The sequence below is a fragment of the Dermochelys coriacea genome, chromosome 1, assembly GCF_009764565.3.
Source record: "Dermochelys coriacea isolate rDerCor1 chromosome 1, rDerCor1.pri.v4, whole genome shotgun sequence".
Lineage (NCBI taxonomy): Eukaryota > Metazoa > Chordata > Testudines > Dermochelyidae > Dermochelys > Dermochelys coriacea.
The window spans coordinates 13,561,490-13,573,119 of record NC_050068.2 but is presented as its reverse complement, the minus strand read 5'-3'; positions in this window follow the sequence as shown (position 1 = coordinate 13,573,119).

Here is an 11,630-nt window from a genome sequence, read left to right as displayed (position 1 = left end):
TAAAAACTTAAGAGCATTTTCATTTGTTTTTCAGTGTTGAAATGTAGCTGTCTAACAAATTGAAGAGTAATTCTGACGACATTTATTGAATTCCCTGATGCATAACATCAGGCAAAGTTGTTTTGGTGGGATATTTTTTAATGCACTCTATGTATATATTCATATAATTTGTGACCAATAGTGAGCTGGAGACAGCAACTTACAGGCCCCTTAAAAAAAAAAAAAAGAATTTTAACAGGCAAGCTGAGATGAAGGATTAGTGAGCAGAAGGGGGAAATAAGTGGCCTGCTCCCTCTGAGCCGCAGAAAAAGCTTGTATACAGTAAGGCAAAAGACAAGAGGTAAAGGAATGAGGGAATGGCAAATCGCCATAGTAGGCCTCCTAACTTGGAAGACTTGGGTGGAAATCTACATAGTAATTTAATAGAAGTAGGAGTAACTTCCAACTCGCCTCTATGCCTTCTGGAGAAAGGGAGTTAAGATGCAACTTCAGTAAAATTGGTCAGTGATACCATAGCTTCAAAAAGAAAAGGAGTACTTGTGGCACCTTAGAGACTAACAAATTTATTAGAGCATAAGCTTTCGTGAGCTACAGCTCACTTCATCGCATCCGATGAAGTGAGCTGTAGCTCACGAAAGCTTATGCTCTAATAAATTTGTTAGTCTCTAAGGTGCCACAAGTACTCCTTTTCTTTTTGCGAATACAGACTAACACGGCTGCTACTCTGAAACCTGTCATAGCTTCAAAGAGACCTTTACTGCCACCATAAGGCCGATAGTAGCAGAGGGGGAAAGTAATTGACAAGGTTTGTGCCCTCCTTTTCCCCTGGATCTTTGGGATCCATGTTGTTTGCAATTCTGCAGACTTCCCCTATTTCGGGGGAGTATGCATTTCCAAAGAAAATCTGAATTTGGTTTTTTGCTTTTTGTTTTCCGCATAATCAAATAACCTGCCCATTAAAACCAATTTAAATATAATTACTCTGATAGTCTGCTTTCACTGAAATACAGAGGATGAATGTCCTAACTCACTAGTTGATTCTAACTTAGCTAGTCCTAGCTGGTTTACTTCTTTTAATGACAATAATTTTTGTTTTAAGAATATGCTGCTTTTATTTCCTTTTCTTATATCCATATCAAATACTTCACCACAGCAGAGAACTCCCATTACAATTCACTGTTCTTTGAAAAATAGCATGGAGATTTTTATCTCCTGGAACACACTTTAGAACACTGACTGTAGAAAATCTTTCGCTTCTTGTTTGGCTGCTAGAGCATGGCTGCAAAGGAACAGAGAACCAGAACCACTTAATGATTCTAGATGCAGCTGTGTGGTTGTCACTGCACTCAAAAGTTGCTGTGAATACCTGACCAGAGTTACCAGAAACAGCCAAATTACTTTAATATAGATGAAAATAAATCTCTTTACTGGATCAGTTTCAAGAAGCAATTACTAACTTAAAAATAACAATAAGTGTGATCCCAAAGTAGGCTTAACGTTAGATAATTTCCAGACCTTTAATACTCCCTCCTTCCCCCAAAGAAAAGAGGTCTTACAGTATGCACATTATAATTCCATATGTCTTCCCTGTAAAAGTAGCAAGACATTAGAAAGAATGAGTTAATAGGTATATCTATAATTTTTAAAAATTATTTTAAAGTATTTGATACAGTTTTTTAAAAAGCTTCTAGATACTTGCAGTATTTAAGAGAACATACATATTGCATGGTTAAACACTCAGTACAATAAATGCAACCTGAATGTTGTCCTATTTTGTATATTCATTACAACATTCTTTTTAATTACGTGATTACATTATTATCAAGTAGAAAAATTTGTATAATACTCTATCATAAATGTACATGAATCCTAATGAAATATTTTGGTTTTTATACTTGTTAATTGTATTGCCATAGGGGTCCTACTATCTCTCAATTAGACTTTTTGTGGTAAGTTCTCTTCTTTAAGATTGGTGTCACATTTCCCCTTTTTCTTCAGCAGCACAGTGGTCTTAAAATGTAATGCAAGGGATGAGGCTGGTAATTGTGAAACTCATTAACTAGACTGAGGAGAGGGAAAGCTATGGAGATGCCTATTTCTTCTGTCCCCAGTATTCGCGACAGCCACGGGGGGGTAGGATGGGGAGTGCTGGACCCCATGCCTCACCTGGTTAGGATTTGTTGTGCAGGTATATGCAACTTTTGTGGTTACTTTTTGAGCTGTGGGGGGAAAAATTCTACTTTATACTGAGTATGAGACTTTCAATGGCAAATACTTTGGACAAATTGAGCCAGTTTATTTCAGAACAGTGAAAGGCATTGCTTCTTGGTAAAGGGTCAGGGCTATTTTTTCCCATGCTGTATTTCACCTTCCACACTTCAGCCATTTTGGCCACGTAGTGCTCGTCCGAAAAATAAAATAAAATGGGAAAAGTTGGATTTCTTCTGCTTTCTCCTCCCCCTCCCCCACTGTCTTAGCACTCCATAATTGCTATACCATTTTTGTTCAGACTCCCCCCTCATTTTTATATTTAAATTCACCTTGGGGCAGAGGTCAAGCCTGGAAAAATCTAGCTCAGTAGTTGAAAAGCTTTAGAAAGTTATGAATGACTGAGAACCAGAGGCTAGAAGATAAATTGTTATGCAACCTTAACTACAGGGGTTACGGCAAACTAATAAGGGACAGAAATTTGTCATAATTAATTCTGAAATCAGAAATGTCTGAAGCTATTTCATAACTGTCATCTGAATGGTTGCTGTTGGATTTCTTCCAAATGTAGTAATTTCATTTTAATGAGCTGTTTTATTATGGGCACCCCTTCTGACTTGTACAAGTGGTTGTATTGATATAGCAGTATGGGTGAAAACCGAACAATTCCACCTATCTGCCCAAATTTGAACCTTCCCATTGGGTTCACCATACCATTAGAAATAGCAAACTTAATATAGCTTTTATCTAATTTTGGGTAATTTTAGGCCAAATCAATGGGATTTTCATTAATCTAACAGAATTGAAGATACTGGTGTTTAATACAATTTTATTATAGTAGCACCTAGCTAAGATTGGGGCGATATCATGCTAAACACTATACAAACATGCTAATGGACAGTCCATATCCTGAAGAGCATCTTCCTAGAAATCAAACAAAAAACCCAACAACATAGGATAAGTTCCTGCAAACTGATTATCATGGGCAGATCCTTACAGCCACAGAGAACCCCAGATAAGTGTAGACTCGGATGTAGCCACACATATTGGCTTACAGTATTTGGGCAAGAGTTCATTTATCACGTGTTTTAGATATGCAAGAGACCTATACAAGGTACAGTGTTCTGTCATCCAGGCTGCGATATCTGTAATCATACAATTATAAGTACTTTATCCCACAATGATTCCCATTGACTTCACTGTGATTGCTTGTTTTCTAAGGGTATGTCTACGCTACAGTTAGATGCTTGTGGCTGGCCCATGCCAGCTGACTTGGACTTGCAGGACTCGGGCAAAGGGGCTGTTTAACTGCAGTTTAGATGTTTGGGCTCAGGCTGCAGCCTAGGATCTAGGACGTTCCCACCTCACAGGGTCCCAGAACCCAGGCTGCTGCCTGAGCCTAAATGTCTACACAGCAATTAAACAGCCCTTAGCCCGAGTCAGCTGACTTGAGGCAGCCACGGCAATGTAGACATACCCTTGCAGTGTAGACATACCCTAATATACTCTTCAATGTGAGCAAGAGTGTCACAGACTTGCTTATATTTTTTTTTTCTCTTGAGGAAATACAGGCTGTTGATACAGTTGTAGGAGTTGTTTGGAACACTGGACATTATAAAGGTATCTACCAAAAAGGGAGAAAGTAATTTTATAATAAAACTAATGGAAAGCCATCAGAGCCAGGAACTTTATTGAGAAAAGAGGTTTTATAGACTAAAGTGTTTCTCCCACTGTGTGATAAGCTCTGAAAGTGAACTTTCAGTAAATTGATATTTGGACGATATCTGAAATAACTAGTACTTTAAGTGCTTGCTCATGTCCATTCCACAGTAGATGTGTGCATACCACTTGCACTGTTGCCAGAGATTTTTTCCCCTCAGTGGTATCCATCAGGCTGGCTGTGGTACTGCACGCTTTATGTGCTGGTATAAGGGGTGCCACCAGCTCCGCACCTTCTCAGTTCCTTCTTATCGCCTGTGACAGTTGCTGTAATGTCTCCTCTTGCGTTGGCAGGGTGATTACCAGTGGTTTCTCTCTGTTTAATAGTTTAGTCTGATTTCATTTTAGTGTATATATTGTAAGTAATTTTACTGTAGATTAGTACCTCTTCCCCTATTATTAAGGGGCTCCCTTTGCCCCTGGGGCAAGCCTTCTATGGCAAGCCTATGCCCATGAACGACCCACACTCTAGTTGTCTGAAGTGTCTGGGAGACTCTTACATGAGACTGTTGCCAAATTTGTTGGAACTTTGAACTTCGTACAAATGACAAAGTAGTCAGACTTAAGGCTATCTTAATGGGAGCTGCTCTTAGACTGGCTTTGGAAGCAAGCCACTTGGCTTCAACAGCGAGCACTTAAGCCTTAGTGTGAAGCATGCCTCTGGTGTCGAGAGAGAAGTACAAAAAGCAGCACACTAACAGGGCTGTCACCGGTGCTGAAGAAGGCAAGCCAGGGAAAGGCAGTGGAATACGACCTGCACTGGGTCACTCCTCCACCCTGGTCCCATGGTGGCACCATCGACTCCACCAAGATCGTTGAGTCCAGTGTGGGACCCAACACCGGAAAGTCATGGTGGCTCCAGTGGAATTGTGATGCCTTCAACCTAAGAGGCCTTTGCAACTGCCAGACACTTGTCATTCTCAGTCCCACTGACCATGATAGGTCAGCCACTGGCTTCATCATCCTCAAGCAGGAGAGAGTCTGGTGCCCTGAGCTCCTTCCTGGCATCAGGCCTACCAGCTCCTTCTAGTGACAAGCTGACTCTTCTGTCCTCTGTGAGGTCCCTCAGCAATGATCAGAGGCAGTGAGAGATACCACTCTTCTGTGGTCACCTAGGGAGGGTTCCTCATCTGAGTCTGACGCGGAGCCCTGTGTTCAACTTAAGGGTCACTGGTACCCATCCTACATGCCACTGGACCTTGGTGTGGATCACCCCCGCTGGACAGGAGGACAGTGATCTATGCAATAGCCATTCTGGAACCTTTGGGGGTTTCCCCCAGAACCAGGTCCACCCTCCCATTGTTCATACTTGGTTGCTTCCAAGAGGCGGGTTCAGCACCGAACCCCCACTCCAGTACCAACCCTGCTACTGAGTTGCAGGATGTGGCGCCTGTGAAGGTTATTGAGCCTGAAGAAGAGGAAGAAGCCCTTCCGCCAGTACAGAACTCTTCTTCCTCCTCTTCCCCAGACGAGGCTGTCTTGGGGTGAAGCAGCTTGTTTCCCCAAAATGACTTTAGGGCTCAAGAGCTTCTAAAGCAGGTACAGCTCACCTGGGGCTTGAGATTGAGGAGCTCAAAGAATCGTTTCACAGCCTCACTGACATTCTGGCTGCAACAGCTCCATTTAAAGTGGCCTGACCCATTAATGGGTAATGGGTCTGGTCAGAGCCTTGGCTGACCCCATCTTGTCTTCCCCCTACTTTGAAGAGGGCAGGGAAGAAATGTTATGTGCAAGCCTGTGGGTACGAGTATCTGTACTCTCACCATCCTCCGGGGTCCCTCATGTATCGGCAGCTAATGAAAGGGACAGACTGTCAGTCCGAGCACCCCCAAACACAGGGATGCAAAGAAACTTTTTCTGTTTGGGAGTCAAGGTTATTTGACAGTGGTCTACAGCTAATTATCTCAAACCAGCAAGCCTTACTGGGGAGATAAGATACAATTTGTGGGACTCCTTGACCAAATTAAAGGACTCCAGCCCCAAGACTTAAGGCAGGAATTCTCAGCCCTCTTCTATCTCCAGGCAGCACTAGATGCAACAGACATGGTGGCCTCCACTGTCACCATGAGACAATGCTGTTAGCTGCAGTCCTTGGGACTCCCTCAGGAGGTCCAGCAGTCTATCCAGGACCTCCCTTTTGAAGGCTCCTCGCTATTTGCAGAACAGACGGACATGAGACTACATGGCCTTAAGGACTCAAGGGTTACTCTCAGGTCCCTGGGCCTCTATGCTCAGTCCACTTTGAGGAAGCACTTCAGGCTCCAACAGCCGCCACGCTTCTCAGCTCTGACTCCAAGACAGGACCCCATAAGAGAAAAAGGAGAGGTTACAAGCGCCGTCAACCGCTTCTGTCCACCTCAACCTCCCAGCGGTGGTCACATAGGTGCTACGGTGGGCCCAAGCAGGCCTTTTGAAGGTGCACCTGAGGGTACTTTACCAGTTCTTGCTTCAAATTCTGCCTCCCCTTTTATTTTTGCACTGACTGTCCCACTTCAGCCTGGCATGGTCCTGCATAACCCTTAAGTTTTCACCCATACCTCCCTCCCACCCCTGTCCCTCTTCAGGGACCCTTCTCACAAATAACTCCTTGCTCAGGAGGTGCAGACCCCCCTACGGTTGTGGGCTGTGGAGGAGGTACCTTGAAACTTGAGAAGGAAGGGGTTTTACTCTTATTTCCTAATCCCAAAGGCCAAAGGGTGCCTTCGTTCCCTCCTGGACCTGTGTCACCTGAACAGGAAACTGAGGTGCCATATGGTCTCCCTGTCTTCCATCATTCCCTCCCTGGATCCAGAGAACTGGTATGCCACCCGAGATTTGAAGGATGCTTACTTTCATATTTCTATCTTCCATGGCTGCAGAAGATATCTCAGGTTTATTGTAAACCAGACTCATTACCAATTCACTGATCTTCCCTTCAGCTTGTCTGCAGCCCCCCCGGGGTTTTCATGAAGTGCATGACGGTCTACCCATACCTTGAAGACTGGCTGATCAAGAGTTGTTCAGAGGCTCAAGTAAAGAACAGCATTAACCTGGTCCAAGCCATCTTTCAAGCACTGGGGCCTGTTGATGATAAATGAGCAAAAGTTGACTCTTACTCCAATTCAGAGAATAGAGTTTATCGGGACAGTGCTCGATTCAATCCAAGCCAGAGCCATCCTTCCTTCCGGAGGCCTGGTTCCAGACTATGTCAGATTTTGATATCCAAGGCCATGGTGCACTCAGTCATAACAGCCCAGGTTTGCCTCAAGCTAGTGGGACACATGGCCATGTGCATGTATGTGGTCCAGCACGCAAGGCTACGCCTCAGGCCCCTGCAGACATGGCTAGCTTCAGTTCACTCTCTGAACAGACACCACTTGGACTCTGCACTTACTGTTCCAATCCCAGTCCTCTCCTCCCTCGACTGGTGGAAGGACCCATGGTCGATGATGATGGGAGTCCCCTTTGTTGCTGCCCCTCCTCTTACCTCCTACCCCCAATCCATCAATGTCCCTAGTCTCAGATGCATTGGACCTAGGTTGGGGAGTGCACCTCGACAGCCTCTGGACTTGAGGCCCGTGGTTCCAGGAAAAACCTCCCTGCATAAAAACACCAGGAAACTCAGAGTGGTTTGCTTAGCTTGCCAAGTGTTCCTTCCCCAGATCACAAGCAAGGTTGTGCAAGTTCTGATGGACAATACCACACAATACCATCTTCTACATCAGCAAGCAGGGAAGTGCTCGCTTCTCCGCCCTCTGTCAGGAGGCCGTCCATCTATGGAACTTGTGCATGAAAGTTTCAGACTTCCCGGGAACCCAGAATGCACTGGCAGATCACCTCCGCAGATTCTTCTCCTCTCACCATGAGTGGTCCCTTTGTTACCCCTCTTTGTTTAATACGCGGGTGGAAGGGGTTGATCAGGTCTGAGGCCTACACCTTCACCCAGAGGTCACCAAGGTTATCTTCCAAAGATGGGAGTCTCCCCAGGTGGACCTGTTTGCAGAACAGGAAGTGCCATCAGTTTTGCTCACTGAGAGGGCACAGCCCAGCCTTCCTCTCCAATGCCTTCCTGCTTCCTTGGACAGAATTCCTATTGTATGCGTTCTTCCCGGCTCCTCTGGTTCACAAGGTCCTCCTGAAAATCAAACGCAACAAGGCGAGAGTTATTTGTAGAGACCCGATGTGGCCGCGCCAACGCTGGTTCGGCATGCTGCTAGATCTATCAGTAGCAACCCCATTTCCGCTCCTGCTCCATCCGGATTTGATCTCTCAAGACCACAGTCAGTTACTCCACCCAAACCTTGGCTCCCTTCACCTAAGAGCATGGATGTTCTATGGCTGAACCCAGAGGAGCAAGCTTGTTCAGAACAAGTTGAACAGGTCTTGCTCGGTAGTAGGTAGCCCTAATGGATGGCTTCCTACCTCGCCAAATGGAAGCGTTTTTTGATATAGGCATCCCAATGAGACCTCTCTCTGACTCAGTCTTCCCTTCCGTCTATCATGGACTACTTGCTCCATGTTAAGCAACACGGTCTGGCCCATACATCCATCAAGGTGCATTTAGCAGCAATTTCAGCTTTTCACCCACAGGTGAACAGCAGGTCAGTTTTCTCTGACGAAATTACAGTCCGTTTTCTTAAAGTCCTGGAGAGATTTTATCCTCAGGTCCGTGAGCCAATCTCTTCTTCACCCCCCACCCCCATGGAAATGTTTGAGGTTCCTGGGCCTCCCTTTGAGCCGTTGGCATCTTGCACTCTACTGCTTCTCTCTTGGAAGGTCGCCTTCCTGGTAGCAATCACCTCAGCCAGAAAGGTCTCTGAAATCAAGGCCCTTACACCAGAGTCACCGTACCTGGTGAACTTCAAGGACAAGGTCCAACTGCACCCCCACCAGACCTTCCTACCAAAGGTGGTTTTGCAGTTCCATAGCAACCAGGCCATTTTCCTGCCAGGCTTCTTCCCGAAGCCTCACAAGAATTCAGAAGAGTGGTGGCTTTACTCATTGGATGTTAGGTGTGCCCTCGCCCTCTGCATTGTGAGGACTAAACCCTTTTGCAGATCTACAGAACTCTTTGTGGCAGTAGCAGAAAGGATGTCAGCCCAGAGAATCTCATCCTGGATAATGTCCTGTATTCAGGCGTGCTATGAGCAGGTGAATGTCCCACCTCTAGCTATCGTGATGGCTCACTATACGAGAGCTCAGGCCTCTTCAGCAGTGTTCCTCGCCCAGGTTCTGATCCAAGATATCTGCAGGGCCGCAACCTGGTCGTCAGTGCATAACCTGTCATCCCGCTATGCCATCACCCAACAGGCTTGAGACTGATGCTAGGTTCAGGAGAGCTGGTTTGCAGTCCCCATGTTCATGAACTCTGATCCCACCTCTGGCTACTGCTTGTGAGTCCCTTAATATGGGGAAAATGGTTACTAACCTTTCTGTAACTGTTATTCTTTGAGATGTTCCTCATGTCCGTTTCATAACCCATCCTCCTACCCCTCTGTGGGAGTTGACTGGCAAGAAGGAACTGAGAGGGTGTGGGGCCAGTGGCGCCCTTTATACCAGCATATAAGCGCACGGCACCAGAGGATGCTAGAGCCTGCCCAATGAATAGTGCTGGTAGAAAAATCTCTGGCAACAGTGCACCTGGCACACACAGACACCTAACGTGGAATGGACATGAGCAACACATCTCAAAGAACAACAGTTTAGGAAAGGTTAGTAATCCATTCTATTTAAGGAAGTTACAAATTTGTCTTGCAAATGTCAACTTTGGTTAGTGACTCTTTAATTAAAAGTAGGTTTATATGGAATCTACACAGCTTGTTTCTAAGAAATTTAAAGCACACTATGCAGTACCCTTTTACTGAAGATCTGAGATCACAGCATTGTTATGCTAGCAAAACACATGAGTAGAAAAACATGGAATTTATTAATTTGTTTCATAGTACTGAAAGATTGTGTAAGTATGCAGTCGAGCATTGCTTTTAAGACTTTTGCCAAGTACATGATACAGAACTATAGATCCCACATCAGTGTCATACATAATACAGGGTACCCTGGTCAGTATCAGAAATTATTGTGGAAAGCTTGAAAGAATTACTACTTAGCAGGTGAGCAGACTTCTCCCCATTTAGCTGTTGTTGTAAATTTTAATCCCGTAAGTAGATCAGCTTTATAGAAGAGATATATTTACTGAGAAATCTGTGGTTAGGGTAGAGACCTTGGCATTTGGTAAAGTGCCATTTCCAGTTACTGTAAAAGTTTGGTTTGGCAAGTACTTGGTATGTGTACAACTTAACTTAATGTATTCTAGTTTTTCTATAGTATTTCACATCTCATACTAACAAAATGGCTGTTAAATCAGATTCGCCAGTACGATCCAACCTCTACACCTCTCAGGCAGCAAGAAGAAGCTGAGTCTGGATGTAACTGGCTGGCTGAGATTTCCCCTATCAATGGGGAGCTCTCAGCAGGAATAAAGCCTGCAGAGCCAGCTCTACTCTCCATTGGGATGTTTGGATGTTGATCCTCAGCTGTCATATGGTCCCTGAGGGCTGACTATTGCTCCATCAAGCTTGGTAGTATGTTCCACAAACAGTGCCATATATCTTTAAAGAAGGTGAATTTTCCTCAGTGTTTTGGGCCCATTTTGGGTGGAACTTTCCTGACCCTTGTTGACTTATGCCTACAGTAATGTCCTGTAAGGTCAAGATTTTGGAAAGTGGCTAATAATGATTTTGGGGTGCCTAACTTGAGACTCTGTAAAGGGGCCTGACTTTCAGAAAGTGCTGAGCACCCTCCCTTAAAGATGTGTCAAACTGGCTATCCAAAATCCGAGACACTGAAATCACTAGTCACTTTCTAAAATCTTGGCCTAAATTGTTAATTCAGCTAGCGAAGTTGTAAATGTTTTCCCTATTCATTTAAAACATTAAATATTTTTAGCACCCAATCTTGCAAACCTCAACATGTGCCTAACTTTACTTTGACAAACGGGACTATTCATGGTAAGTAAAGCTAAATGTGTGTAAATCTTTGTAGGATCAGGGCTGTATTTTGCTTAACTACCTGAATATTATTTGAATTGCACAGGTTGATTATAATATGTATTTTGATGATGAAATCTCTTTAATCTTTTTTAAACTTGCTGCCTTGAATGTCAAATGTCTCCTTTTATTCTCTTTCTTTATATGTAAAACCGTAGCTTCTCTTCCCTTCCTCATAATTCTCTAAGCCAGGGGTTCTCAAACTGGGGGTTGGGACCTCTCAGGGGGTCGCAAGGTTATTACATGTGGGGTTGTGAGCTGTCAGCCTCCTCCCCAAACCCCACTTTACCTCCAGTATTTATAATGGTATTAAATATTTTAAAAAGTGTTTTTAATTTATAAGGGGGGGAGGTCGCATTCAGAGCCTTGCTATGTGAAAGAGGTCACCAGCTCAAAAGTTTGAGAACCACTGCTCTAGTCTTTCCTGTTAGCCTTCACTGAAGCTTTCCTATTTTGACTGACTAGTATGAGAGACGGTGATCACTGTAGCAACGGTAGGAAGTATGCGAGGGCACGAATTCTGTAATACAATTATAATTGTTTCTGCATAGATAGCCTTTATTTTCTTCGTGTAACAGTCATATTTCTGGCTGTTAAAAACAGATGCTACATAAGCTTGAAGAAACTCATGGGATCAGTAACTCACCTCCTAGCACTTGCATGTGCTGCAGCAGGGATGCA